General features: G+C 43.0%; 1 long non-coding RNA gene across 1 annotated transcript; it reads right to left on the bottom strand.

Moving 5' to 3' along the window:
• Positions 1-768: 768 nt before the first annotated feature.
• Positions 769-26396, bottom strand: LOC137478308 (uncharacterized). The gene is made up of 3 exons (XR_011001502.1): positions 25809-26396; positions 5962-6156; positions 769-1855 (listed from the first exon to the last, which is right to left on the bottom strand). It is a non-coding gene; the product is annotated as an uncharacterized lncRNA (long non-coding RNA).
• Positions 26397-27360: the final 964 nt, after the last annotated feature.

Genomic DNA, 27360 nt, shown 5'->3' with positions numbered 1-27360 from the left:
GTGTGTGCATGCATGAGAAGGAGAGGGAGACGAAGAGAAAATATGTGCATGTGAAAGTAACTTTGTGTATAAAACAGATATTTTCCATGACATGTGCTGATGAATTGAATTCTGTTAATTTATAAACCACATTCAGAGCTGGTAGAATGCAGTGTTTCATGATCCTGTGAAAGGACTGGGAAAATTTTGTTCCAATTTATTCCACGCTCTGCAGTGATTTTCTAACTAACTGTGTGTGAATTATTATATTTCGATCTGTATATAGAGCACTGAGCACTCTGGCCCCAGCCCAGACAAGCAGTTAAAGGAAATGTCCTGCTGAATTCACAGACTGTTTGCATTCTTAAAGTTAAGCATGTGCTTAAGGGCTTTGCTAGATCATAACCAAAGATCTCAGAAGCAGTTGGCAAGACTGATACCACAGAGAATAGAAGAAGAGGAAAACAGCAAGAAAGATGTCAATAGATATATTGACATGAATTTGGAATGGTGCTTAGCATTTGAGTGCATTAAGGAAAAAGAGATCTAAAAAGCTCAAGAAAAGTATTTGAGAGAGTGTGTTGACTTCTAAAAAACCACTTCTTTCTAACAGCCATACATCAAACACTGACTTTCAAAGGAGAGAAACATTGCAACGTGTGTTGCACCATTCTCATTGTATTATTTTGCTATGTGTAACACTGCAGCAATTTTCAGCATACAAATTCTTCATCTCGTTTTGGTTCTAAAGCACCCACAGATCACATAATTGCTGAATGGGCATCTCTAGAGGTTGTCCTTTCAGAGCAGGGGCAGCTACAGCAGGTTGCCTCAGTGGTTGGCTGTTTCCAGGGATGAGGATACCACAGTCTCTCTTGACACTTTGTTCCAGTGTCTGACGACCTTTACCAAGGCTTTGGTATCTTCCTCCAGTGGTACAAAACTCCTGTCAGTACTCTTATAAATGTTTAGACCTTCTTCCTATACACATGCTCTGCTCTACAAAAACAGGTGGGCCCCAAGATTTCAAAGGGATTAGCCATAGGATTGTAAAATAGACATGAGTGCTTTCAGCACTTTGGCTGGCAAGTTAAAGTGAGTTGGTCAAAGTTGTCGTAAAAATGGAAAAACTCTCAAACTACATACTGTAGAACTCACAATTTCATGACACGGATAACGCAATGTGTGTGCACATATTTTCCCCTTGAAATTTAGAGCAGTATTATTTCTTAATCCTGGGTCAGATTTGAAAAAATTTCAGTTTTAGCTGTGATAGTGGAGGGCTTTTAAGGATTCACTCACATTCTGCCTCCCCCCTCCCCCTTAAATTCAAGAGCATTTTCTCACTGATTCTGATTTCCATAATAGTCATAATTTCACTCTTTCTTTTCAAAAGTTCAAAGCTCCAGTACTGGTGAAGTGTATACGGATAGGATTGAACCCTTGGAAAACAGCAAAACACATGAAGGCAAAGGTGCATGATAAAGCGATTTATCTGTGGCTTTGCAGTTATTACACAGATAACATTTTGATATGTGTATTATGTTTAGTAACTCAGTATCTATGTGTGTAATAGACAATTTTTTAGTTAGAAGTTTATCTTCCAAAACTGTACCTCGTTCTTCAATGAGTCAGCTGGTTACAGTGACTCCTGCAATTTGCGAAATAAATGCATTTATGTATTATGACACAAAATGTGCTTCATTCATTTCTGCACCGCTGTTTATTTATGATAATACTTCACAGGAGATGAGTGAATATTCTATAAAACCTTTCAAGAGGTCAGTGTAGCCTTAACTATAGTGTCTTCACTCTGCACTGACTAGTAAATCTTTGTTGAGGGATGAGGTGGCAGGGTTTGTATGCTCACCATGACCTGCATGGATTAACGGAGAGCAAAGGTTCCAGTGAGTGTGCTTGTGCAAACATATAACTACAGGAACCTTCAGGCATCCTGAAAGCTCATCTGCTTCCTCAAGGATTTGAAAAGATGGGGAGGAGGATTAAAAGAGTGGCTAATAGATAGAAAAATATTACAGTTATGTTAACATCTAATTTTCTGGGCTTGCTAGTAAAAGAGAAATTGTTATTGTTTAGTTAGCATGAAGATGCTGTGGGGTATTTGCATCTTTCCCTAAAATAGGGCATTTGGAAAGAGGCTGAAAAAAAATCATTATTTTGGTTCTGTGTGGATTTAAAGACAGAAAACAATTGATCTGCCCTCAAGTCCACAGCTACCTAAGGAAGGGGAACAAAATATTGTCTATATTGTACATAAGTGGCTACAATATGATTTTAAAGTGAAATTACTAGCATCACTTGAAAACGTCTTTATTTCTCTGCTGGTGCCAAATTTTCAAAACATTTCAAGCACACAAAATCTATTCCATTTTTTCAGAGCAATCCAGATGCTACCAGAGCTGCCATGGCCATCCATCTCAGCAGCCATGCTGCTTCCAGTGTTTTGCTGGGATCACACAGCAAGGTGGGGGAGCACAGACTTTCAGTGAATGACTGACTTAGGGGGTTTTCCTGGCACCAGCTCTCCTTCCTTTGCACCACATCCCTTGAATCAGGCTTAGTGCTTTTTTGAAACAGCCCACCACAGGGTAGAAAACTCAACTGGCAAAAAATGTGAATAGTGCTCCAGTGGTTGAGTGAGCTGAACTGCCTGACTGAAGAGAAGGGAGGGGGAAGAAAGAAGAGAGAAGAGAGCCACTATGTTAGAGCCACTTTCTCTTGAAGTCTTATCCTAAGAAAAAAACTCTAGGTAAGTATACCTGCAGGCAATGAAACCCAGGTCTGTTTTTCTCAAGTGCTCAATACTTCTGCTAACTCCCATGGCGACACCTTAACAGTCAGATTCTCAAAAGGACTTAGTCTTCAGTGAGCACCCAGGGTGCTGAGGCCTTTAAAATTTCTGCTCTCTTCCTTTGCTGCGTACTTGGGAAATGAGATTTTTGTAAAATTCTGGCTTTACTCAATAAGTAAAGCTTCTTAGTTAACTCCTCTAGCTGGGGGAAAGACATGGATCTTTAATACACTCTACCAGTATTTGCTAGAGCAGTCCAGGTTGATTATAAAGTGTGTCTGCATGAAGGAAGCTGGTGTCTGTATTTCCCTCCAAAGCCAATGCAGAGTGTAGGGCATGAAACACCATGAGATGATAGGTCAGTCTCCAGGTCATGGCCAGGACACACAACCCTTCCCTCAAAATGATTTCTTTCTCTCTCTAGCTCCAGGCTGGGTAAAACTCTTTAAAGCCATATTCTGAATTTTGATGAAATTGTACAGTGCTTGAACGCAACAAGATGTAAAGACACTCTGTCCAAGGACTCCAGGAAATGATGCAATCTACAAACCATTTACTACTTGTGTGTTTTACCCTTGGATTTTGCCAAGGTGCTTAACTCTGCTTTATGGACTTCCCATTAAACTTATCTCATTGTAAAACAGTGATTCTTTAGGGAGGGGAAAACGTTTCAACCTTAAACGATTTAAATCAAAATCGCTGAGGATTTTTACACATCGGGAAGTGGCACCAGCTAGTTCTAAACAAACTGTTGATGTGAAAGCAGCGGCACACCCCACTCTCACTGGGGCAGCATTGGCTGACGAAGGCTTCACCACTCCCACCTGCATTCACAACAGAATGGCAGGCAGAGAAATGTGCCAGAGCCTCAGCTACTCAAGTGTAAAATCTGGCATATTATCACAAAGGCCGAGAAAGGTAATGGAATATAAATTGGGGCACCTAGATGTAGGATGCAGACTCTGTCACTTTGGTGCTTTGACAGCCTCTGACAAAACCTCGACAGGGAGACTTTTCAGTGTGATTCAGCTGAGGAAAGAGCAGCCTTGCAGGCAGCTGTCCTTCATGGGTGACGAGCTCTCCTCTGGCGGGGTGGGGACTTAAGTCCCTGCACCCCTCCGACCACAGGCTCCAGACTTTGTCCTCTCTCTTTGTCCTTGTTTTTGGCAGCCAGACAGAGAGGAGAGCACGTGGGTGAAGAGGCAGAGACACAACGTGTTGAGCTTGGCCTCCTGCCTCTCAGAGGTGGCGCGGTGGTGCCTTCGCAGCTCTTGCCTCTCCTCTCTGCCTCCACACACTCCTTCTCCTTGCTCATTAACACCCCCTGACTTGGTAATGAGCATTCAACTGTAATTAGGAGCATCCAGGAGAGTGGGAGGAGCGGGACAGGGCAGAGAAAGTGCTGCTCAGCTCACCTCCTTGGCCCCACAAGCTCCTCCTGGACAGCTGACACGTCAAGTTTGGGATGGTGTTCGGAGCTTCTCAAGCAGCTCCAGGCCCGGGCAGGGAGCCTGGCTGCTGCTCCAGACTTCCCTTGGGGCTGAGGAGCAGAGTCTGCCCCTGTCACCTCCAGTGCTGTCTGTCCATCACGGGACTGGCTTCCCAAACTGTTGGGGACGGTTGTGTGGGAAGGGTGGCCCTGCTCAGCTGTCCTTGCTAAGCTGTGGCACCCAGGTCTCCCTGCTCCAGGGCTGATTCTGTAGCCAAAAGCACTACAAAATGCATACACATCCTCAATTTTGCATGAAAAAAAGCCAGTGTTGTGCAACTCTCTCTCCAAAATAGGATCCAATAGCTCTGTTTACATGGCCTCAGGCTGATGCTGGCTAGGCCATAAATATCTCACAGCCTGAGCCATGGGCATGCTGGAGCCTGTTTTGGGGAGGAGGGGGATATCTTCATTCCAAACATTGCAAACCAGAACAGCTCCCCTACTATCTGAACTTGCTGCTCACTACTCACTATTTAATTTGTCCCTTCCTGTAGCTGATTTGTACCTCTATTTCCCTGGTATCTTTAAAGTTAATTTGCTGTGTTTTGTCCTACAGAATGGTGCTTAAAGAGTGATTCCTGGCCTGGCATTAGCTAGTGAATATCCAAACAAGATACCTTAGTCTTGCCTTTAAGACTTCAAGGATCTGGGTCTGAAAAATTAGCTTTTGCTTTTTCTTTTTCTTTCTTTTTCTCTGCTTCGAAATCATAAGGCAATGTGGTCACAGCACTTGTGAATGGATATCCCTATCTCAGGGAAAATAGGGACAAAAAGAAGACTTCTGATCTTGACTTTCTAATGAGAACAATTTGGCAAAGATGCATATTTAGAGCACTTAACTGGAGAAGCAGTTTTGACCTCCAGTTAAAAATATTTTTGACATATTTTTTCAATATAGTTAACCAAGGCTAAGGTGTGTCAAGAAAGTGGAATGAAAGGTAGTTGTAAAATGGGAATGAAGGCAGCTTGGAGAGAATGACAGGGAAGCAGACTGAGGGGACACGTAAGCCCAGAGTCTATCCAGGTTGTGACCACACCAGTGCCTGGATCAGGGGACAGGACACAATTAAAAATCTTCCAGTGGATCCTTTATGAGAAGGTGTGAGAGAGAGACAATAGCATTTCCTGACCGCACTGATTCCTGTGATCCTGTGTGGTCTTAAGCTCATTTATATGGAACACTGCAAGCTACATAACCTGAATTAATGCTGTGAGACAGAAATGAAGCCACTAATGGACAAAAGGAAGCATGAGTCTAATGGTTCAAACACAGAGCTGGGGAGTCAGGAGACCAGAGCAGTTTTACCTGATTTAGCTACTGACTCATCTTGAGAGACTGTGAGGGATTCACTAGTATCAAAACTGTTGCTGATTTTGGTTTGGAGTCCATGTTTTCTGAGGTTATGGTCATTATGAGCACTTAGACCTGAGCTCCTGAATGCCACGGCTGCCTCATCTGGAGGCTGTGAGCATACACTCATTCATGCTAGTGCAGCCCTCTGAGCCTCCTGGGGGTAAGGGCATAATATTATAATTTAAATAATTTACTTTAAATCTTGGCTCAAGGGACAGCAGGCTATTAAGTAATGGCCTTTGTAATCTAGAAAGCCTTCCCTGAAATGGATCCTGTACTTAACACTTCACCTGGCAAAGCAGAGAACAATTTTCCTCCACTTACCTTAACAAGGCAAGTCTTTTACTCTCCACACCACAGGCTGGCTGGACGCTTTGATTGAGATGGCCCCACACGGGCTGTACAAAGGATGACTCAGGAAAAGTTTTGCTAATCCTAAGAGTCTCCATCGGGCAGTTCTGATGTATCCGTGCATTGCCACTGGTAGCCAGCTTGGGGCTCCTGTCTGCCCATCGGCTTCTGTTGCAACAAACACGAGGTCACACATAGTCATATGTCAAAGGCTTAATTACAAACGAGCTGTCAGCTTCTGCAAACTTGTTTGTGGGTAATTCTGTTGAGGATCATTCAGCTTCCAGGGGTAAATTGGGTGGAATTGAATCTCTAACTTCAAAAAAGGCTGTGTTTAGGGACAGGTTTGGTGCCTGTCATACTGTCACGAGTGCCACTAAGAGTACTTGGCTTGCTTCAAAATTGTGGGGTATTTATACAGGCATACAGCTTATGTAGTGGTTCATGGGGAAAAAAAAAAGGAAAACAAAACAAACCAACCAACCAACCAACCAAAAAACCCCTGAAGTCTGTCTTTGTGGATAAACAATTTGCTTTCAGAGGTAAGGTGAAACAAGGTTCTGACCCAAAGATACCTATTGAAAAATTTCTTGTGAGTCAGGTTTTGAGGTATGTGTAGTTGAAAGCAACCAAGATGAGTGCAGCCATGAACTCTGTCCTCCCTGCATTTTCCAGTGGTGGGCATATTCTGGAACATGCTAGGAGGGAATTTATCCACACCAAGGATGAGTGCAGCCCCAGCTTATGTCTTTCTCCACAGCACTGGGTGCTGATTCCTGTAAGAGAGGTAACTTGATGAAGTATATCCTGTCTCAAGCATGATCTGGCATGGCACTGCCTGTATGTTTTCGCAAGCAAAACTCCCACTGAAGAAGAAGTTTGACTTCAGAGGAAGCTGAATTTCTGCCTATTTAATCTGATTCAAGCCTTTCTACATGAAACACAAGGGACTGATACAGCCTCTCCACCTTGGGAATCATATCTCCCTACACCACAGCTGAACGTGCCCCAAGGTCTGCTGTGGAAAAGCTGAGCAAGTCTGAGCCATTTTTAAAATGTTGGTGGAGTTTCACAGCCTCAAGCAGTCATTATTTCACTGGGTCATACCCCTGAGGTAAATTATTAATAATAATAATATGTTATTTTTGTTAAACCTGACATCTCCTTTCATCTCAGCCCCATGCTTATCAGGAGCTCTGCAACAACAAAAAAGGAAAGTTTTATTTCCACATTTCCATCCCTTCGTCTCATCACACCACGTCTGCTTTGGGGAGTGAAGAGTAATCTGTGGAAAGCTTTCATGCTCTCAAACCTACCAAAACATGCAATATTAATTGGGATTATTAATTGTATTTACTGCACTAGCAAGTCTAACCTTGTTAGAGGCCAGTGTGAAGATGTGGGATCATTTCTGTCATTTGGAACATCCTGCATGCTACCTCCTCTCAGAAATCAAAAGGAAAATTACCTCACTTTTATTAATCATCCTTTTTCTTACAAGATTTTGCCTTTTGTTTAGCTGCACTTCACAAGGAGAAGGTGTGTTTTCTGTGCTGCTTTGAGATCTTGGCAGTTAATGGAACTCTTTGATTTTTAAATAAGAGTTATTCCTCTGAGTGTACAGTATAAACCTAACAGGCAAGGGACTGTGCCTTTAAGTTCATCAGTTTTCCCAGTGCTGTACTGGAAGGATTGGACTGAAACTTTAAACATTTCTAGCCATACCTAGCATATGTATAATTTATAAGCCACACACCGTTTTCTGTCAAATAGGCGATTGATCTGACTCGGATCTCGTTAATTATCCTCCACATACATTATACGTTAACAGATCTTCAGTATACTGTGTATCAATATTAATAAGATTATAAAACACTATTGATAATTAGGAAGAGAAAGAGACCAGGCCTTTGATTCACTCTGTTACTAACGCCCCTGCATCTCTAGATTAAAAAGAGACCACTTTTCGTTTAATAATATCAGATCAGTACATCCATCTTCTAAAAGGCTTTATTAAGAGAAAGCTAAGATTTGCATCCCTATGCAAGGGGCTATTTGAAATTGATTATGGAAGCATCATTGATGTGTGAGAAATTTGTTTCTCTGTCTTGTCTAAAGGGGGACCTAATAGGTGGGAGGGATTTAAGGTGGAGCACTGCACTCTTGGATCTTTGATCAGGAAATTTCTATTTTTCTTTGTCAGGCTATATTTGGCAAGCCAGATTGTCTTGTTTCAGAGGAAATTAAACGGGATGTCATATTTCTTCCTTTAAAAATTAACAACATCTATGCTATCACACTCCAAAAGAGAATGGTGGAATTAAATAACAACATTTTTCTTTAAATTATGTGGGTCAGAATTTTTTCAATCCTTTTTACAGTTTTCCTTTTTCTTTTATTTTGCTCTGACCTGCCTTTAATGTTTCCATTAAGCTCGTTTGCAACAAGCAAACCAGAACAATGGGTTCCTAGTGAGAGCTCTGAAACTTCATATCCAAATTGAATCAGGTCAACTTTGCTTTCTTAGAAATTTTGTACTAAAAGTGAGGGAAAATCATTGAAGAATGACAGGGAACATAGCATAAATTCAGGTTACCACGGGACTGGTCCTCCACTGGAATTCTGTATTGCACCACAGTGGCTTGGGAACAAACGCTCTGGCCAAGCCCAGGTGCTTTTTCTAACACCTTAGAAAAATTATTTGGAATTCAAGCATGAGACCTGATTTTGCCTTGCTGCTAATGTCCACTAATCACTAAAGAATTTATGTCACTAATCACCCAGTCATTGTCTTCATGAAACTTCAGAGCAGCTCTAACCTTGATGCAGCCAGGCAGAGTTCTCAGGCTCCCTCCCTGCTCTGGAGCAATTCTGCAAGGCATCCTTCCCACTGCTGACTCCCTTGGGCTGGTCAGAGTTAGGAGACCTCATTCCAGCCACCACAGATATTTTAAGCATCATATCCTGCAACCCTATAGAGATGAGATTTCTAAAATACCATGTTCAGGACCCCACGGCTTCTGCACAGGGGTGCTTATGTTGCTGTGCAGAACAACAAGCTCTAGTGGAAAATACCCGGTGTGAGCAGCAGAGGGAAGCTGAGAAAAAACTGCCCTCCCTTGGACAGGGGCTTGGCTCAGGGAAATTTCACACATGTATTTCCCTGCAAAGTAACCCAGTAGATTCTGATTTCTCATGGCAATTCTGCTAAAAGCCTAAATAAAACCATCAATTTATGGCTTACAGGAAATCTGCCCTATATATAATCTTTCCATTCCCTAGAGCTCTGTGATTTTCAAACATGCTGGGACAGATCATGGTTTGCAGGACTGTGGAAGGGACTCTGAGAGGAGGGAGATCCCAGGCTGCTGTGTCTACTGCAAAACCTTGGGAAAGTCCCTTCATCTGCCACATCCATCATACTTGTGAGGGGTCACAGGAACTGCCTGCGTACAACCATGGGGTACAGGGCAAACACCCAGAGTACCTAAAATGGCAGTGGGACTCTTCTAGCACCCACGTCAACTGGAGCAAGGCCACCAAAGTCATAACATTTAAATTGCTCATTTTGCCTCATTTCATTCCATGTGAAACTGGGAAAGGGGCAATCAGCTGAGACATAGAGGTGGCAGGGCATAAGGAGAGATGAAGACCTGCTGGAGAAAGGCTAAGCTGAGAGCGGGTACATAAACCCAGGTCAAAATTAATGTATGGGGTACATGAGCAGTATAAAGGGCTTTCTGTGTTGCTACAAGTGTAGGCAGCACAATGCCCAAGAATTGTTCTTTTTTAACCTCTTGGATGGTTGTGCCCTTCTTCTTTCTTGAGGGAGCCTTGAAGGAAACTGCAGAAAGGACAGCAAGAGACAACAATGTGAAATGAAGCCTAAAGGCTTAGAAATACATGGAATAAACCTATGAAAGTGCCATGAGATAGCACAAACCCCTCTAATTTTACTTCCTGATCCAGGAAAGTATAATGGCTGGCAGATTTTCATGAGATTCCTGCAAGTCAAGTGGTTATCAGGGCAGGAGGACTGGTCTGTGCCAGCCTCTGGCTAAAAGCCTGCTGCCCTTTCTCTCTTCCTGGATGCACCACAGTGCAACTTCCTGAGCTGAAGTTCATTTCTGGTGGCAGGCTGTCCCCTGTCACATGGGGCATGAGCCTGGGACCCTGAAGACCTATCCGAGCCATGTCAGATCCATTCACACTAGTGTTTTCATACAGTGCAGGCCATAAATAACTTGCTGCCTGTTCCTGGAGATGCACCACTGCTGTGTGCTGTGAATGCTGTGTGTGATGTGTGTGAGCACAACAGCACTTGCATGCACAAGGATGTTTACAAAAGGAAGCAGGGAAGTGCCTAAGGTATAGGTTTCTCATGAAGGAGGGAGTTCATTCCCCTAGGCCCAGAGACACTCCTTTAATTTCTTATGTCATTTCACAAAAAGCACATGGGGAAACAAAACTACTTTCATTGAACATGTAGAGAAGTAAAGATAGTTACAACTCTGGATGCTAGCTAGAAAACCCCTGAAGATTGAGTTCATATTCCATTGGGAATACCCTAAGTTAATGCATTAATGTGAATGTATTTCCCAACAGAAATCCAAGAAAAGGAGAAAGTACATAGAAATTTGGTGTTCTGACCTGTCTTGGACATTAGTTCTTTAATGCCAGGCTTGTCCTCTTGGCTGCTGTGCAGTGCAGTGGCTCAGCAAGCCTGGCAGACTTCAGTCAGTCTCTGAGGTGTGACGCTGCTTCACAGATGCCTTCAACTGGCTGGAACCAGGAAATAGAGGCCAGGAAGAATGCCTTAGCTGACTGGTGCAATGTATGGGACAAACATATACTGAGATCATGGTGAAATGCTTGTCGGCCACCTTGTCCAAATGAAAGCTCTCTTAATATAATCAGGGCCATAGATGGGGCTGTCAGCACAAGAGGCAAACGGTTTTGATGGCCAGTCTTATCCATCAGGCAAAATGGGTGTTGAACTACCCCAAGTCATGGGTCTTGCCAGCTTTGGGCTCAAATGTGTTATGGGAAGAGCATGGAAGACTTTGTTTCATCTATGGCCTTGCTGTCTAGAGCTATACAAATCTTTCTGCCTCTACAGCTCTCAGGCTGGGTCTATTAATTAAGAATCAAAAGAGGGAGGTGAGGAGAAAATATGCATGATTCCTGGTATCATCACAGCACATGCTGAAAATGAGATCCTTGGAGGCAGTGGCAGCAGTCAGTATTTAGGCAAATTAGGGCAGTGTTTTAATGCATCAGTGCCTTCCTGATGAATCACAGAATTGTTTGAATTGGAAAGGACCTTAAAGACCGTCTGGTTCCAAACCCTTGCCATGGGCATGGACACCTTCCAGTGCACCAGGTTGCTCAAAGACTCATCCCACCTGACCGTGAACACTCCCAGGAATGAGGCACTCACTACTTGTCAGAAAGGCAAACTCAGCTAGTGGCTCACCACCCTCACATGTAAAGAATTTCTTCCTGATATCTAATCTAAACTTACCCTTTTTCAGTTTGAAGCTATTCCCCCTTCTCCTATCACTACATACACCTGTAAAAAAGTCCCTCCCCAGCACTCTTGCAGCCCCTTTAGGTACTGAAAAGTCCTCTAAGGTCTCCCTGAAGCCTTCTCTTCTCCAGGCTGAACAGCTCTAACTCTTTCAGCCTGTCTTCATAGCAGAGGTGCTCCAGTCCTCTGCTCATCTTTGTGGCCTCTTCTAAACTCACTGCATCAAGTCCACATCCTTCTTATGCTGGGGGCCCCCGAGGCAGATGCAACAATCCAGGTGGAGTCTCAAAAGCGCAGAGTACAGGGGGAGAATCACCTCCCTTGGCCTGCTGGCCACGTTTCCTTTGATGTAGCCCAGGGTATGGTTTATGGTGTGGAACCCTTATGGTGGAAAAGGTGAGAAGGATCCATTATCACAGAGATGATGCTCCAGGTGTCTGCATAGCCCAGAGCAATTATTACATGGCTCCTTGACGCGGTAGGTCCAGACAGCTCCATTGTGCCAGGATTTGCATGTTATTAACCTGCTCAGTGTTAGTACATCAGAAGAATTAGAAAATAAAAGGAAAATAATATCCCCATTTGAGTTTGAGCATGGTAGACTATTTTTCAAGCCTAGCAACATTTTAATTTCTATCAAAGAAGAACATTTGCTCTTCTATTAAGTGGGGAAACCCTGCAGATGAATGTGCAGTGTGAATAAAAATAGCAAAACCTTGGTGATTCCGCACTTAAGAAAAACAATACTTGGGCCACTTGAAACAGTAAGGGTTGGCTCCCAGCTTACAATTTTGTCTGACAAATTTCAGAGAGAAGGGTTTTTTCCTCCCCTCCTCTAGCCCTGAGACATACTGCAAAAAAATGCACACACACGAGCCGTTGTCACAGGGAATGTACCAGCCTTCCATTAACATTGGTCTCTACAGGATGGTGGTTGGCAGGAGTGCTCATTTTAAAATCCAAAGGCTCATGTCTAGTGCTCCAGCCCTTATTCCCCAGAGTTTTTTCAAGCCACTTGAGCCACTTGTCTGGAGCCTGCTTGCTTTGATCTCCTTCTGCATCGAACGTGTCTGGAGAGAGCTCTGCAAGGGGAAAGCATGAATCGAATTGTGTGCTCCCATCTCAAATCTTGCCCATTGCAAAGCCATACCAGGAAATTGAGGAAATGTTCCAGGTTTAAGCTTTCTACCCTTAGCCAGAAATTAAAACCCCTTCATTAATCCAATCTTAAATCTCAACTAGCTGCTGCTTAAAGTGGCAATAAATATTTCATACTGATTGTGTTGCGTTCCTTGCTGTGTTTATTAAATGGAGTTTCTCATAATTCCAGTTATTCATTTTAATAGGTCAGGACTTGGCTGTGATTTAAACAGACCACTGAGGAAACAGCCGTGGTTAAACATTGTAACAATATGGATTATTAATTTAATTGGCCAGCTATTACTTGTTTTGACTCTGTGCTAACACATTTAGCTCAGTCTCTTGTGGCCTATAAACCACAAAGGTCGTGACTTCAACATTCAGAAGAATGGGAAAAAGAGAATCAGGGCTGAGATTATGAGGAAAAATAGAGAAACAGTGTGGGGAAGACAGAGTGGGGAAGGCTAAGGGCTTGCTGGAGGCAGTGCAGGGCAAAAGGGGATTTATTTAGTAGCTCAGCAATAGAACATCCTCTAAACAACCAGCCAAACTAGCAGTTGCTTTCAGTCTGCATCCCTCTGAGGTGATTTCAGACAGTGATTTTTACCTGTGGGTCTAACAATGGTATACCCACATATTTAATAATACCACTATTTTCTTTCTAAGTTTTTATAATCTAGTTTAAATTATCCCATGCAAAGCGCTCACATGTGAATAATCAGCAATAATATTTATAAGTGTGTTTAAAAGGCCAATCAGGCATCCCCACCCTGGATGCTTTCACTGCACCTTTATTGAAAACCATCTCATGATGCTAGTTAGATATAGAGGGGTGAAAAAGCACATTCCAAAGGGCATGCTAGCAAAAAGTGACAGTCAGGAAAAAATGTGGGGTTTATCTTCTGTGCTCAACAAAGGCAGTGCAATTTGTACCATGGGCTGCTCCACTTGAAAGGGGTCAAATCTTTCCATTGATTTTTTTATGCACCGCTCTCATTGACTCCAAATAGGAGTTCTGTGCTTTGAATAGCATCAGGATACGACCCCATATTTTTCTTGGCAACTATGTATAAAATGTGGCAGTGGGCAATGTTTCCTTACTGATGCCTGTGCCAGGTGTGTTCAATATTCAACTTATACAGGTGCTAAGACCTTACCATGAAGGAAACCATATGAATACAAAAGGTAGTCAGGCAGAAAGGCAGTCAGATATAAGTCTCCATTTTCAGTCTCCATTTATCATGTGCCTTGGAATCTGTAGCTGTTCCTGTAACAAACTGCACAGGCCAGTAAGTTGGAAGAACACATCCCAAAGCCTTTGTCTGCAAAGGCAGGCTCCAAACCATGAATCTAACATGGGAAATGTAGCATGCATGAGCACAGCATACATAATCAGCAGTAACAGCTGCCCAGACAAGTTGGTGGGATTCCAATGCTGCAAGACTTCTTCCATCCTTGCTCTCTTATCCTCCTTTGCATAGCTCAACCCAATTTTCCAAGACACAGGGACACTGGGAAGAAAGCTTATTGATTGTTTAGAAAAGAGCCAGAGGGAGAAAAATTCCTGCATTTCTCCTTTCTGTTTTTTTCACCTCTCCTCCTTTTCTGCCTCCCTCTCCTTCACCTAACTTTAGCCCCGCTAAAAGCCTTTCTTCACCATGCCAGCCATCACTCACACCCCTGTTGCACAGCTTAGCTCCCCTGCAGGCAGACCCCAGTCCCGCAGGAGTTCCCATCTTCCAGATCTCCTTGTTCACCTCCTGCCTTAGCCTTCAAACCCACTTGCATCCCCCATCATGCACACTGAGTCTTGGCTCTTTTCCAACAGTTTTTATCCTACCTCTGAGCACCTTCTACTCCTTCTATATTCAAGAACCATTTCCAGATTCAAACTCTCACTTTGCCTGGCTGGTGACACCACCATCAACATCCTGTAATACTACTATCCCCCTTCAGCTACTCAAGATATATAATTTTTTGCATGCACAGAGTACAGACCAAAGGCTAGGATCAGCCTAACTCAGCCTCTTGCAGAAATCCTTTAAAGCATCTGAGAATTCCTCGCCCCATGTCGTCAGGCTGTGCACCTTCCAGATTCCCCTCCTACAGTAGTTTGGCTCCACCACTCCTCCTGGCTCTGCGTGGCAGTCAAGAAACCCCAGCCAGTGGAGCACAGCTCCCCGTCCAGGGAGCCATCCTTAAGCTGCCGCAGGTGCCGCGTGCTGTATCTCTAAGTGCTGCTGACAAACAGGGCTTTCTTCTGTGGTGCCTAGCACCAGCAGCCCCTAAGGACAAGATACACTTCCCTTCTTCTCCCCCACCCCCAGCCCTTGCACACAATACAGTATTTGTCATGAACTTGTTTTCCAGTACATGAAGAGCACAAAAAACGCGTGCTCTTTTATGATAAGGTAAGCAGAGTGACCCTGTAACATTCCACATCTGAACTCGGAACGGCATCTGCCTCACAGCTGTCCTTGTAGCGAGCATTTCAAAAACACAGACAGCAAAATCCAGCAACAATATCTCATCACCAATGTAGCTGCTTACAGCACAGTCCTGTCTTCCAAATACCCGTGTTTGTGAGGTGACCTACAGCTGTGAAATTTGGATGCAGATTCAAACACCACCCCTTATTTTCAAGGATGTTCCAATATGAGTTTTACAGAGAGTTGCAGGCCAAGTGCAAAATTTGTGGCTGGAGCTAGGTTCAGACTGTACACCCTGAGTCACAAAGATTTCCAAGAGTTTTGGCTTCATTGCAGTATTCATGTTCCCTCTCACTTGAGTGCATTGACATATCCTCTAGGAGTCATGGACTAGGAACCCACAGCGAAAGGCTCTGCACAAACAGAATAAAAATAAAGGGAAGAGTTTTAAGTTCAGAATCAAGAAATAGATACAGAGAAATGTGGAAGCCCAGGGAAAGAGTTGCACTGCCAACAGGACAGTCGAAAGGTAGTTGAGTTTTCAGTGGTCATCCAGTCAAAGGAGAACTGAAGGAGATTTTGAAAAGTGAAAAAGTCAGCAACATTCCAAATGTGCGTAGAGTGCTTCTCAAGAAATGTGGTTGAAAAGATAGCCAGCATGAAAGGACAGCTATGGACATGGACATCTCAGACCAGCTGGAACAAGAGCTGCTTTTGAGGAAATGAACAATGGGAAATGGATGGAGGGGGAAGAAACCTTGAAGGGCACTGAAGGCAGAAGCAAAGTGCTGCTACTTGCTACAATAGATAAGGTAGTGGAGGAAGGGAAAAAGAAAACTGATGGGATCCATGTGATGAAAAATGGGCACCATTCAGAATAAGTATGAGAGGATATATAGAGTTAGATCAGAGAAAGAAGACTCGTAATCAGATGAGAAGAACTTCAACAAGCAAATTGGTTGGGAGAAGAGTATCTCGAAGAAGTTGTCCAGAAGGTGCCAACCAAGATAACTTGGATGCGGGATTTTAAGAGAGAGCAGTCCAGATTAAATCAAATTTATTTATTTGACCCTATAAAGAGATATCCCAAAGAAGTGGTGAGATTTTCACTTGGATAGAGGGAAAATTCCCAGTGGAAAGAGGAATCAGGAAATCAAGGATGGTAGCTGAAATCAAATACAGATAAAGTCCCTAAAGAACAAGACACAGAAGGACTGAGAAACTGCAGACACAAGTGCAAGGGAGCTCAGAGGCAGGGAAGTTGCCAGAATGAGTCCAGAAGTTGCTGGAACAAGGCAGAGCGTGCGCCACAGCAATGAGGGCTGGTACAGGAGGGAGCCTGGTGCACATTCGAGAGCGCCTGCAGGTGGAAAAGCAGAATCATGATAGACACGATGCTGTTCAGAAAAGAAAGAGTGGAAACCGGGGGCTTGGGTGGGTCTTTCTACAAGTTATAGTTCAGTTTGCATGTGTAGTCCTTCACATAATTCTGTTCTACCTTGTTCGTTGGATCTGGGGTTCTCTGTCAGCCAGTGGAGGAATAACATCATGAACTCCTCCTTGTCTTTGGTTATCATATGAGAGATTTTCCAAATAATAATGTGGCTGCAGAAAACCAGGAGAATATTTAATGTATCTTTTTTTACCGCTAAGATTTTTCTCTCTACAAAATGTTGACAAAAATCAGCATTTCTAACGTCACAGATTTTTTAAAAGAGGAGGGACAGTTAGGTCATCTGGAGAAGGTCCTGTTGAAAGGTATTAAAATGCTTGTGATTGCTCATGTGCTGCAGCTCCTTCTTAGAGGTCTTTAGGGGATTAAAATAAATACTTTGAATACAAGAGCATGAGTTACTTCAGTCAACATCAGTAGCCAAAGAACCGATTACACTGGCTTGTGTCTCTGCTGTGGCACAGATGGAGACCATTCAGTAAATTCCTTCATGGTGAGAATGATCCCCCTTTGTTTTGGTAGATAGGTGAGGACACAGAAAACATAAGAGAGTGTAGTAGCAAGGATCAGGTGCTGGCACTCTGCTTGTGCTAGCGGGAGTGATGTAATACTTGAATAAAAGTAATTAGGTTGTTGGACACAAGCCTTCATATAAAAAACAACATAGAAAACACATGTTTTCACATGTTTCCAATGCAAAAACCACCTGTCCACAATTGGTTTAATGAATGTTCACATTACTGTGAAGTTTAAACGAGCATGCAGTGGGTGTAGCCAGCACACAGCAGGTTGGTGTGAGCACTGCTGTAGGTGAGCAGCAAGTCCTGAGCTCCACATGCTCTGAATGTTGTGTGATGGGCCAGGGTAACATGTGGAGGAAATGCCTCATTTTGTACTTCTTCAGAAGAAGGAATGAACCTATTGTCTGGTCTTCTGGGCAGCAAGTACCCAACTCCAAGCCCAATAAAACTAGTGGGAATCAGATTCCAGGATCTTGTTGACATTCTGCACATTCTGTGGTTTCTCTTTTGTCAGGATGCACACTGCTTTGGTGAGGAAAGAGGGGAAGGGAAGGAAAGAAATGTTCAGAATTCTCTCCAAAGTCATTTGTGGGAGGATATATTGGTTTTGCTCCCTGTGCATAAACTTCCTTGCGTGGTCTTGAGCTGGCTGGGTCATTAGTTTCTGCCTAAGAGTTTACTCAAGTGAGAGCAGTTTTTTGTTTCCCATGATAACTTGTATTTTGAAAATGGTATTAAAAAACATTGGCTTTTTGTCTTTTTTAAAGGAAAGCAATTGTCCATTTGAAAATATGACACTAACAAAATATTTTGCAATGTAAGGACAGCTAAAAATGCATTTTGCAAACAGTACAGCACTTGACCATATCTCTTGGCCGATACATGTTAACTTCACCTTAAAGAAGAGATCTAATAATTTAAAACTTGCTAGCAGTGTATATGGTGAATAACACCGGGGCTTTTTACATTTATAAACACTATAAAATTAGTTTAAGAATAAAGTTTAAAAAAAAGGCCTGTAGAACATATTCTGGAACATAGGAAGGAGCTGGTGTACAGTGCTTTGGTGGTTTGTTTCAAAAATACATAACAGCAATGGATCATTACTTGGTTTTCATTCTCACCTGCCTCTGACTTGTCCCACTTGTCCCTGACCCATTTCTACAACCTATGTGTAGCACCCACACAAACATAATCAGTATTTTTGCAAGATAAACATGTGAATATTAACTTATCTTGCCTAAACAATTCAAGTGGAACCCTAAATGCCTTACTAAAATAAAAAGAATATTTGTAACTACCAATAATTAGCCTTCACCATATGCATAAAGATGTTTTCATCCTTTTTTCTACCAGCTCCTAGATTTAAATCTGGACTCTCTGAAAAAGTTGTAAAAATCTGAAAAGTTTTCCTCTTTTACATCCATTAATTAGATTGAAATACCAGTATTTTCTAAATATCCAACAATGTTTGCAGTTCCCAAGTGGTTTTTTTGAGTCCCCAGCCTTCCTCAGAAGCTCAGAACGTGTAGATTTGCAGACCCTGTTACCCCTTAATATTCATATCCATAGAAAAGCGTGAGAGGCTTGGGGAAAGACCCAGAGAATTACTCCAGACTCTTCAACTCAGATTTCATTTTGTTTCTTGATAGTCAGTACCTGACTGTAATTCATTTTGAAAAGTTTAAACAGAACCTTCTATTTTTTGCTGACTTTGGAGCAAGGGCATTTGTCTATCCCTCATTAATCTTTATGTCACTTGCCAGAAACATCATGCCTTTTCCTTTTGGAATAGATTCTCCAAATAGAGGTCCTGCAACCCTTGTCCCCATTAAGGCTTTGCTAATGACCTTACACCACTTAGAACAAAGATTATTAAACTGGGCCAGATGCTTGCTAGATGAAGAGAAGTTGAAAAGCGGCACTAAAACAGAAGGTTTCTCCTTTGACCCTCCAGTAGAGTTTAAGGCATCAGCTTTCAGTAGGATTGACTTAACAGAAGCAGGGTGAATTTAATGATGAGTATTTTCCAAAATCCCACCTGAGCATTTGTTGGTGTTGGGTGGAATCATCAGCCAAGCGCTTCCTAGCACAGTTTGAAAGGTTATTTAGTCCTTTAGCTGTCCTGTAGATACAAGCTCTGGGCTTGACAATATTGGCAGGCATTTACACACTTGAAAATGCAAGAGGGTAGGAATGCACTCAGTCTGAGCATTAACTTCCAGCCAAAGAGTGAGAACTTGTTAATATATTCCAAGAGTATCTCAAGTCCCCTTTTTGCTCCTGCTTAGGTTCATATAATATCATCCTCTTAACCCCTCAGGATTAAAGCTAACTAATATGAAGGACAAGCATGCACCTTCATAGAACTTCTCCCAAACAAAACAGAAGCACTTCCTATGTAGAACCTTCCCTTGCTGAGCCCCACCTTTGGTAATCACAGAAAGAAAGAGTACCCAAATCAAGGCTTGGAGATTTCATAAGAAAAGGAATGAAGAAAGAATAATGACATTAAAAAAATATTGGAAAATAAAAAGGTACAGAGGATTGGCTATGGATATGTCTGAGAAATTTATGTAATATTCTAGTACTGGAGAAGGGCAATGTTATTCTTAAATCTCCAAAACCTGACAAAACATATAAAAGACAGAAGTAGGTTCACAATTACTCCCCAGTGTAATATTATTAAGTTCTTCCAGAAGGGACTTCACTGTAATAAAAAACGGGTTTGTTTCTCCATTTTACAAGTCTCTCTGACCTCATATGTTCAATCTGCCTTTCACACCACCATAGAGTTTGCTTATTTCTGGATAACCACACTCTCTCACTGACAGGAATGTTAGAATCAACGCGACACATATAGAAATGTTTTCTATCTGTTAAGCAGTGCAGTGCCAGAATATAATCCAGGATGTAACTGCAATGCACAGTGTCCTCTTAAAGAAAAAATACTCAGTAGATACATCTATTAAGGACTCTGTAAAATGAGGCAACTAGTTATTACCAGAGTTTACTTATTCGGTACATCAACAAAAGTGGACATTATTCCTTCAGCTGAAAGTCAAAATAACTCAACTCATCCAAATAGTATGGGTGGGAAAGGAGAAGGTTAGGAGAAAAAAAATAGTTTTACTAAAGCCTGAGTTTTTTTTCTAAAACACTGGGGGATTTGGGGCAAGTTAATACAGCCCCTATTTTCAAAGGGGCCTTTAATTTAAGACATCCAGCTTTCTGGGTGTCCAGAAAGGGGCAGGCTGGCTACCAATTGTCAGTCTGAGTTGTTGGGATGCGCAGGTGGTACTGGGGAATCAATGTCAGGCCTTCTAGGAAACACAACATCAGTGGAAAGCGCTGACCTCCGGTGCTCCACGCCGTATCCTTCTGCGAGGATACCAAATGGCAGAGCCGGGTGTAATTATACTGCTGCTTGTAAAGCACAGGGATTGAATGTGCAACATCAGTACTCGCTGCTTTTATTACTGAGGGGGAAGAAAGTCTCGCAAGGAAAGGAGTGAATGAAATTCTGAGTGCTGTGTTACTCTGGTTAACTTCTGGGAATCTAATTATTTGAGAAGAGGTGCACTTAGGAATCATTCTGTGTGGGTGTAAAAAATTGCTAAAGAACACCCTGTCTTCCCTCCTCTATACCTTACCCTTAGAAAAAGAAGGCAGGTAAGGGTACATTTAACATTCACAGTCTTTTATACTACTAAGTGAAATCAGAACAAAATATGGTAATTAATCCATTGTGCATTCAAGGATTCAGGTTTGAGCAGCAGATGGGAAAAGTTGTGGATCATAACCCTATGCAATATTTGACAGAATATCAGTCAAATATAGTTCACACATCTTCATGTTTCTGTCAGTCCCTCTCATCTAAAGTTAATTTAAAGTGACAAGAACTACATTAGCACTTTTCAAAGGGTAATGCAAACTTTAGAATATTCACCTCAAATCAATACCCGTTCAGACTCCTAAATGGCCAAACTGGCAAGTTCCTGAAGGTGATTCTGTTTTGCTTTTTATGCTAGATTTTCCATCTATTTCTGGGGTTTATGCATTAACCTATAAAACAATTGGTTCAGAAGTGTGGCAGAGAAGGTGGCACCTGTTTATTCTGCATGATACTGTCATGGACACATGTACAAAAGAGTCAAGGCAAAGTGGGCAAATCTAGTTGTACAAAGTAATCGTTTGGATCTTAGCCTGTAGGTTATTTTGGAACAACTCCTTATGCAAATGGTGTACTTTGATGCCCTGCTTGCACACCTACTTTCATTTCACCACTGCAATAAAAGAGAGTCCAAAGCAGAGACCTCACACAGGCTTCCATAGAAATTTTCATCTGGTGGCCCTGGTGCTCACAGCAAACTTCAGATTTCCTGAAAAGTGTATTATTTGATAGAAACAGTAATTTCTCCCCTTTTTTCAACCAAAACAGCCTTTGTGAGCACATGCACATGCACATCTGCAAATGTATCCTTGCGTATTTTTGTGACTGACTTGGGTGTGGGAGTACAGCAAAGTCCAAATCCTCTGATCTAATGCTATTGCTGTGCTCGTTGCTTGTGCTTCTGCTCCTTGTGTTCACATTACCAAATAAGAGATCACACCCTGCAAGGCTCCGCAGAGCTCATCTCCAGGGAAGGCAAAAGCACTTCTTGGCATTCGGACTGTACACAATCCCAATATCATCCCCCTTCCCCCCTGGCCTTGTTACAAATGATTTAAGGCAGGCTGTGAATGAGAAACATACGGTAAACACTATTTGGCCTTTATTGTCTTCCGTCCCAAGCATAACTTGGCCTTGCCTCTGTAGAGATGCCCAGCTCAGCCCTTCTGGAGACACAGTCACTGTCTGGAATGTGTGTGTATCTTCTAGAGAAGGTACAAAAGAGAAAGGATCACATTGGTGAAAGGACTCCAGCTTCTGGAGTTTGCTGGGTCTGAGTCACATGTGGTGTGGAAGGAGGCACAAAGCCCACCAGCAGCCAGTGGGGTGGGGAAGGGTGGGGAGAACATCCAGTCCCTTCTCGAATTCTCCTGCTTTATTTTCCATAAAGCAAACCCCAAGATAATCCTTTCCCTGGCAAAACCGACTCCACCTCACCTCATATCCCTTGCATAGGTTGTGCTCCGAAAGGGGTGATGAGGCAGAACAGCAGGCCAGCCCAGGCTGTTCATCATCTGCATGGGGTACTTAGATATTACAAGATGGATAAAGGGATCAAACTTAAACGTGTGCCTGGCTCATTTATGCAGCTGCATGAAAATACAGCAGGAAAAATAGCTAACCAAAGGGTCCCCAAAGAAAATTGTTAAAACAGATCAAATACAGGTTTCCTTATGATTTCAAACTTGAGATAACTTTGCCAAGCTGTAGCAAGAACTTCAGGTAGGTGTGGGTGATAACTAGCTAGATGCTCAGCTTGCAGGACTTAGCTTACTTGTTCCAGGTGATATAAATCCCTACTAAAAGCCCACTGACACCAGCATCTTCCCAAAGGACTGAACTGCATCCTCTTGGTGCCTCAGCCTGGAAAAATCATGAAAATGCTTCACTGTGGGGACTTTCTCTGTGCAGTAATTCAACCACTAGGATAAATAAAACATTTTCCTCTACTTCTTGACAAAAAGGCTTGACTGGGAAAAAGGTTCTTTTTTTTTATAGCTCTGACCTATGAGTATTTTTAGGTTCACATGAGGGGATTGAGTGCCAGCTGGTCCCACCCAGTGAAACCAGGGAACTGTTTTTTTGTGTGTCTAGTCATATACACAGAGGTGACACTACACCGTTTTTTTTCAGCATAGCCTTATGTTTATGCAAATGTCTATATTTAAAATAAAATAAATACTGAAATCCACAAAGGCAGAACCTGACATGTCCCCTACCCATTTGCCTATCCTCCTGTACCTCCTTACTGTCCATAAACTCAAAGTGGGTTCTGCTAAACAGAAGAAGAAATTAACTACTGGAATCAGGCCACACCTGTTCTTCACGGTTGATCCTAAATGTCTTTTCCAACCTAAATGATCCCATGATTCTGTGATTCACAGACTACTTGCCTGCAACACAAAGTGGCACCAGCTGCCAGGTGCCCAGGACAGAGGAGCTCCAAGGCACAAGCTTGAGCTCTTTTTGCTCTTGGTAGGGTTTCCAGATGAAGCACAGACATATAAACCAGGCTTACCCTCTTAGTTTTTACCCAGATGTGCTCTGGCAGAGACTGCTCGCTCCTCTGGGCTGGCCCAGGGCTGTCAGGCTTTGGAAAAACTGTCGTGTGCTGCAGTGGCTCCCCAGGAGACTGGGAGATGGCCAGGAATAAAAGGAATGTCTTGCAGGAATCCAGGAGCCAGCCTACACCTGAAACGTCAGGAAGACTCAGGAAAAAATGCCTGGCGCTGCTGCCAAAGTTAAACACAGCAAGCAAAGCACAGACTATTCAGTCTTGGGGTTCACGGGAAGTTTCTCTTCTGCCTCCTTCTTCTGCTCCCACTCTTTGTGCCCCAGCTCTCCATGATACCATTTGGTCACTGAAGCCAACACTGGCAATCAGACATTGGGAGTTATAAATATGTCGTCATCCTTCTCATCTCTCTTCTACAGGCAAAAATTTAGTGAAAGATATGTTAGAAATGAGGAGCACATCCCAATTCGGGGGTTAAACACTGCTTTTCCATGCATTCAGGAATTTGTGCTATTTTTCTTTTCTATTCTTGATGTCAGAACTATAGTGGTCTGTAAAGCAAGAGCAAAATTATTCTTATTTTCCCTTCTGTAGGGGAATCATTTGTATTTTCTGCAAGACACTGCCTCTTTTGAGGTATGCACTGAAAACAGTTATAGAAAATGCTAGGGAAAACTGTGCTTGCATTTTTTCTGCTGTCATCTCTTTGCTAAGAAACACAAAATCAGTGAAAATCTATGTTTTTTTCCCTGCCCTGCATTTTCTATGCAATTTCTGAAACTTTTAATGCCTGCTAAGAGAACCACATTGCAGGAGGAAGGCACATCATCCTGGGAAGACCGGTATTGCCAGCAGGGCTAGCAGCAGAGCCACGGAGCCATCCGAGTAGGTCACCCCCTGGAGCGAGAGCCATGAGCTCCTCCAGCCTCCGGGGCTGCCCAGGAATGGAGCTGGCACACTCCCTCCTCTCAAGCAGACCACGGCAGCAATTAATTGCATAGTAATGCAAGGATGCAATTAGAGCCTGGCCAAGCACAACCTACCCCGTCTTGGGGCCTCCATATTTGGAACATTTTCATTCAGCAGCTCACCCAGACATGCGGCTGAGAGTTGATCTCAGAGGAGTATCTGACACCCTTGTCAGCAGCACCTTGCTCCCCTCCTCTTCCTCAGTGGGTGAGAGTAGTTGGGTGCTGATGCTCTGAGCAGGCACTTGGATATCTTCCCATTTTGTTTTGCCAATGTGCTTGCTTGGAGTTGTTTTCCTGACAACCCAGCAATTTTGATCTTTTTTCCAGGAGGCCTTTTAGTCAGTGTAACTCCCTGAGTTTATCCTTCAACATGCTGTATTTCAATTATGCCACTTATAAAGAGTGCAAACTACTTACATATAATTTGTTTGTTTGTTCTGCCTGTGCTCTCTCCTTGTTTGTGTCCTCAATCAGTGAACTGCCCAGAGCAGGGCAGTTGTCTGTGGTTGTTTGGAAAAGAGCCGAGCACATAAAATCTTATGATTCTGGGTCCATCATCTCCCCTTCCCCCCACCTCACCACAAATGGACTCTATTACTAATCATAACTCACAGCCAACATCTCTTTGGTTTTAGAGAGGAAGAGATTTTCAGCCTCGGGCAAAAGACATCCAGTCTGATCATGAGAGATGCTGAAAGCTACGGGGGTTGCTGGCTCATAGTATCACTGAGGATATAGTCCTTGGGGAACAGCTTCCCTGCTCATCTAAGTTTTCTTTCATCCAAAATTCAGGCCTGCCCTGTCCCAGTTAGCTGAGTAAAATCTTTACAAGAAAAGAATGGATTTGGGTGCCTCTGGTGGTTTATTTTTGGGTGTTGAGCACAGTGGAGAGACCTGCTTTGCAGAGATGGTTGAGCAACTTACTTTCTGAAAAAGAAATCTTTTTACACATCCCAAGCAGAGCACCCTGAAGTGCAGGAATCTGAGCTGTCAGGGTACTTTTGAAAATGGCCATAAAACTGCTCAGAATGAAACATACTGTGAAAATTTTGAACTTCCCATCAGATATGGAATTAGGTTTCACCTTCTGTGCTACAAAAACCCTTTTATTGTCATGTCTTGGAGCATTAAAAAAAAAGACAATAAACACCAGAAAGCAAAGTTTTACTTTGGCTGAGACAGAGGTCTGCTACCTGTACTCTGCTACCCTGACCACTGCTTCCCTTTAAAGACGGTGGAGGAAGCTCTCCTAGCACACCAAATCCAAAGTGTTTGTGTACTGTTTGAACCTATGCTTATATTCTCTTAATTACTTTGTATCCCATACAGATTTAAAAACTTCTCTTTTAGTAACAAAGCTTTCCAGCTCACTTTTGTCGTTCTTTTAAAAATAAACAACTTAAAAGAAGGCAAGATCAGAGGATTAAGTAAATTAATGAGAAAGATACTTAAAAGGCTTTCAAAGTATCCTTCTTGCAGTACTGGTATGTAGATTTTTTAAATAAGTAATCATGAGTTCGCAACTCAAATTAGCACCACCATACACATTAGGGAGGTCTGGCTCAGGAGCTATGAAATTTGAACTCACCTCTGTAAAAGGGACAAACCACGTTTGGTTTCATTTTGTTTTTTCCTGTTACTGCATTTCCCCCTCAGTGGCTGGTGATGGCATTTCGGTGTGGCAGGCGTGCTCTGGGTTGTTCAGAGAGCGGGAAGTTGTGCATCTTTATGCACGAGGTGTAGACAGCACAGGACGACACTGTGCTCAGCTGTCGGGAAAGGTGGGAAGAGCTCGGTCTCCGCAGCAGCTGGCAGGTGCCCGCATGTTGCTCTGCAGGCACTGAGGGATGGGGAGACGGGGAGGGGATGCTTGAGCTAGAAAGAAACAGAAAACACAGATAGACACAACTGAGGCCAAGCTTTGAAAGACAAACCATAAAGGCTACAGACGGATGTCTTAGCCAGGAGGCACAGAAAAGTATGAAAGGAAGAAGCAATTAGGAGTATTTGTCATAAGAAGCATTAGGGAAGAGAACAACTTTGACAACTTAACCTGTGGCATGCAGGCAACTTGCAGCTTGCTGTCACTGAAGCTGAGGTGCAAGAGCCACCATTTTACAAAACCCCCAAATTTTTCCTAGTTCAGTCAAGGGCCTGTTTAAGTTACTGGAGAATACAGAACCCCTGCACTCTGCAGTGCAACACCTCCTCTCCTTCACATTTTGGGAGAAAGTTAGATGAAAATACAACAGGCTCTTACCTCAAGGAGGAGAGACTGAACACAAAGCACGAGCCCTCCAGCAGAACCCAGTGAGCACTGCCCTCCACATGCCACAGCCACAGGGAAGCAGTGGGACCAAGGAGTCTGCATTGCAATTCAACCTCGGACACAGAAAAATATTAATACAAATATAAATATAAAAAACAAAAATATTGTTCTCCTCTCAACAGATAAGTCAAACTCTAAGGCTGGATGAGAGGTACGAGTATGCAGCATTCTTTCCCCTGATTAGCGAAGGAACCTGTGCTTCTCATCAGTGGCATCCAGACCTCCTCCACTTCCCCCTGCAGATTAACCCTGTCCTCCTTGGCAGGACACTAGCAGGACACGTCCCCAGCCTAATTTTGGGAATCTTGGCCATGTATCCTTGCTGCCTTGAGAAGACACCTCAGCTCACTAACCTTCCTGCTGCATTTCCCAGGATAAGGACTAAAGTTGTGTGGGACAAGTCTGGGCCTGGGTGATGAGGCCCACTGTCCCTTTGCGTCCATTAGCAGAGTTATGCAGGCTCCCAGCATCTCCCCTGATTTTGGCTGTGTGAATCCTGGACTCCTAAAAAATCAGTGCAAAAAGACCTAATTCCTCAGGTTGATGTCTTAAAGAAGTTTGGAGTAACACCCCTGTTTGAGCCAGTGGAAATATCTGAGGCCACAGGAGATGGTCCCATCTCCCAAAGCCCTTAGGACAAGGAGGCCCAACAATTGCAGAAAACAATTCTAACAAAGTATTTAGTAGCATTTAGAAATTTAATAATCTAAGATTTGTTAGAAGGGTTTAGTCTTGGTTAAAAGAAATATTCCCAAAAATACTGTTGAAAAGGTGTAAAATAAGATGAATAGTGAAGCAAGTGTGTGTGTGT

The sequence above is a fragment of the Anomalospiza imberbis genome, chromosome 8 (genome assembly GCF_031753505.1).
Source record: "Anomalospiza imberbis isolate Cuckoo-Finch-1a 21T00152 chromosome 8, ASM3175350v1, whole genome shotgun sequence".
Taxonomy (NCBI): domain Eukaryota; kingdom Metazoa; phylum Chordata; class Aves; order Passeriformes; family Viduidae; genus Anomalospiza; species Anomalospiza imberbis.
Note: the sequence above shows the minus strand (reverse complement) of the source record. Positions and strands in the feature narration are given on the sequence as shown.